The sequence below is a fragment of the Phoca vitulina genome, unplaced genomic scaffold, assembly GCF_004348235.1.
Source record: "Phoca vitulina isolate PV1807 unplaced genomic scaffold, GSC_HSeal_1.0 scaffold3, whole genome shotgun sequence".
NCBI lineage: Eukaryota > Metazoa > Chordata > Mammalia > Carnivora > Phocidae > Phoca > Phoca vitulina.
Window position 1 is genome coordinate 52,746,331 of NW_022589706.1, and position 3,638 is coordinate 52,749,968.

The 3,638-nt window shown below is 39.0% G+C and overlaps 1 pseudogene; it reads left to right on the plus strand.

The window, feature by feature from the left end:
• The first annotated feature begins 428 nt into the window (after positions 1 to 428).
• On the plus strand, positions 429 to 1,872 carry LOC116630032 (annotated as a pseudogene).
• The last annotated feature ends 1,766 nt before the right edge of the window (positions 1,873 to 3,638 follow it).

Consider the following 3,638-nt stretch of genomic DNA (forward strand, 5'->3'; position numbering starts at 1 on the left):
AAAAATCCTTAATTACTGAAGATATATGTTGTAAGGTTATCAGCACTTTAAACCACTAAATTTGATTAAAGTTAACAATATTATCATAAGCACGATTGCTTTGGGAAAGAATTTTTGTGGTTGATGGTAGACTGTGAAATAAAGTTGAAGCAAGCAATAACATAAAACAAAAGGCATGAGAATATACCACTGGTGTCCAGAGTTTCCAGTAGGAATGGATATGCAAGACAGTCATCCAAAAAGATTTAATTTTTATCTCACCAATTTTAAGTGCTATTTTTGTAGTTTATATAAGACACATAAAAACACAATGCTATAAATATAAATATTGATTTGAGATGCATACTCCAAAATTCCCATTATGCATGCCTTGCAGTAAGAAAACCTGTATTGGACTATAAAAATACCAATAATGGCTAGGTGCCAGGCACTATTCCAAAAGCTTTGCATGTAATGTTTACTCTATTCCTTACGTCAATTCTATTAGATAAAAACTATTAATAGCCCCACTTTATGAAAGGAAACTGAGTCACAGAGAAGTTAAGTAACTTACTCAGGATCCCAAGCCTAATGTGATAGAATATATTTGAAGCCACATAGTCTGGTTGTACTGCTTATATTAGAATGATTTCATTATAGAGGCAGTGGTGATATTAAGTTTTATGCTCCATTTAATTTTTACTAATTTCAAAGTCAATCAAAGAAACATATTGCATAGTACCTGGCCCAACACAGACTCTCCAGTCAAAAGTTTCCCCTCAATGTGTGGAGTGTAGATTCCTTTTGGAAGTAACTGTTGGCAATGAATGAACAAGGATATGTGGAACATCTTAAAGAATTTCTTAAACATTTAGCAGAATGAATGTTTTCTACTCATCACTGCTAACTCAAGGTGTTCAAAACCAGAAGCTACAGATAAGGTGCATGGAGGAGGAAGGAAACACAGTGGAGGAGAGCAAGAGAGCCTGCCATTTCCAATGGGTTGCCACATAAAGGAAAAGGAAGATGAATTTTTAGTATTGATTCTGCCACTTACTACCTTTGTGATTTTTGAATAAGTTATTTCACATCTCTGGACATCAATTTCTTTATTTCTAAAATGTAGGAACTGGAATAAATGATATCTATGAGTCTCTAGCATCCTACAAAAGCTGAGAGCCAAGAAATCTTAACACAATTCTTCAGGAATAACGTAGCCTGGCTGACATCACTGTTACTCAGGTAGCTTAGGGACAAAGCTAAAGAACAAAGTTGGAGAGAGTTAACATGTTCATTAGGCTGCCTCTAAAAGAGCTTCTGGCAAGAAATATATGGTAATTAATTTGTGGCTAAATTATTTAAATGTACCTTAGACACTAATATTCTAAGTTGTCAATTAAAAATAACTTTGCCTGGATCCCTTCCATGAAGATGGCACCAAAGGCTAAGAAGGAAGCCCCTGCCCCTCCCAAAGCGGAAGCCAAAGCAAAGGCTTTGAAGGCCAAGAAAGTGGTGCTGAAAGGTGTACACAGTCACAAATAAAAAAGACCTGCCCATCACCTACATTCCAACAACCCAAGACACTGTGTCTCTGAAGGCAGCCCAAATATCTTCGAAAGAGTGCCCCCAGGAGAAACAAGCTTGATCATTATGCTTGTTTCTCTGACTACTGAGTCAGCCATGAAGAAAATAGAAGACAACAACATGCTTGTGTTCATTGTGGATGCCAAGGCCAACCAGCACCAGATCAAACAGGCTGTGAAGAAGCTCTACGACATTGATGTGGCCAAGGTCAACACCTTGATCAGACCTGATGGAGAGAAGAAGGCATATGTTCAACTGGCTCCTGACTATGATGCTTTGGGTGTTGCCAACAAAATTGGGATCATCTAAACTCCGTCCAGCTGGCTAAATCTAAATAAATCTAATAAATAAATAAATAAATAAATAAATATAAATATAAATTTTTTCACCATAAAACCTCAAGCTATATTACAAAACAGTGATCACCAAGGCAGCATGGAACTGGCACAAAAACAGACATATAGACCAATGGAACAGAATGGAGAACCTAGATATGGACCCTCAACTCAATGGTCAAATAATCTTTGACAAAGCAGGAAAAAATACGCAATGGAAAAAAGACAGTCTCTTCAATAAATGGTGCTGGGAAAATTGGACAGCTATATACAGAAGAATGAAACTCGACCATTCTCTAACACCATACACAAAGATAAACTAAAATGGATGAAAGACTTCAATGTGAGACAGGAATCCATCAAAATCCTAGAGGAGAACATAGGCAGTAACCTCTTTGACATTGGCCACAGCAACTTCTTTCAAGATACATCTCCAAAGGCTAGTGAAACAAAAGCAAAAATGAACTTTTGGGACTTCATCAAGATAAAAAGCTTCTGCACAGCCCAAAGGAAAAAGTCAACAAAACAGAGGCAACCCACAGAATGGGAGAAGATTTCTGCAAATAACACTACAGACAAAGGACTGATATCCAAGATCTATAAAGAACTTCTCAAACTCAACACCCAAAAAACAAATAATCAAGGCAGAAGACATGAACAGACACTTCTCCAAAGAAGACATACAAATGGCTAACAGACACATGAAAAAATGTTCATCATCATTAGCGATCAGGGAAATTCAAATCAAAAACCACATTGAGATACAATCTTACACCAGTTAGAATGGCAAAAATTGACAAGGCAAGAAACAACAAATGTTGGAGAGGTTGTGGAGGAAGGGGAACCGGTTTACACTGTTGGTGGGAATGCATGTTGGTACAGCTACTTTGGAAAGCAGTGTGGAGGTTCCTCAAAAAGCTAAAAATAGAGCTACCCTATGACCCAGCAATTGCACTACTGGGTATTTACCCCAAAGACACAGATGTAGTGAAAAGAAGGGCCATATGCATCCCAGTGTTCATAGCAGCAATGTCCACAATAGCCGCACTGTGGAAAGAGCCGAGATGCCCTTCAGCAGATGAATGGATAAAGAAGATGTGGTCCATATATACAATGGAATATTACTCAGCCATCAGAAAGGATGAATACCCAACTTTTACATCAACATGAATGGGACTGGAGGAGATTATGCTAGGTGAAATAAGTCAAGCAGAGAAATCAATTATCATATGGTTTCACTTATTTGTGGAACATAAGGAATAGCATGGAGGACATTAGGAGAAGGAAGGGAAAAATGAAGGGGGGGAATCGGAGGGGGTGGGGTGCCTGGGTGGCTCAGTCGTTAAGCATCTGCCTTCACCTCAGGTCATGATCCCGGGGTCCTGGGATCGAGCCCGCATCAGGCTCCCTGCTCAGCGGGAAACCTGCTTCTCTCTCTCCCACTCTGCCTGCTTGTGTTCCCTCTCTCACTGTGTCTCTCTCTGTCAAATAAATTAATAAAATCTTAAAAAAAAAATTGGAGGGGGAGACGAACCATGAGAGACTATGGACTCTGAGAGACAAACCGAGGGTTTTAGAGGGGAGGGGGGGTGGGGGGATGGGTTAGCCTGGTGATGGGTATCAAGGAGGGCACGTACTGCATGGAGCACTGGATGTTATACGAAAACAATGAATCATGGAACACTACATCAAAAACTAATGATGTAATGTATGGTGATTAACATAACGTAATAAAATTAA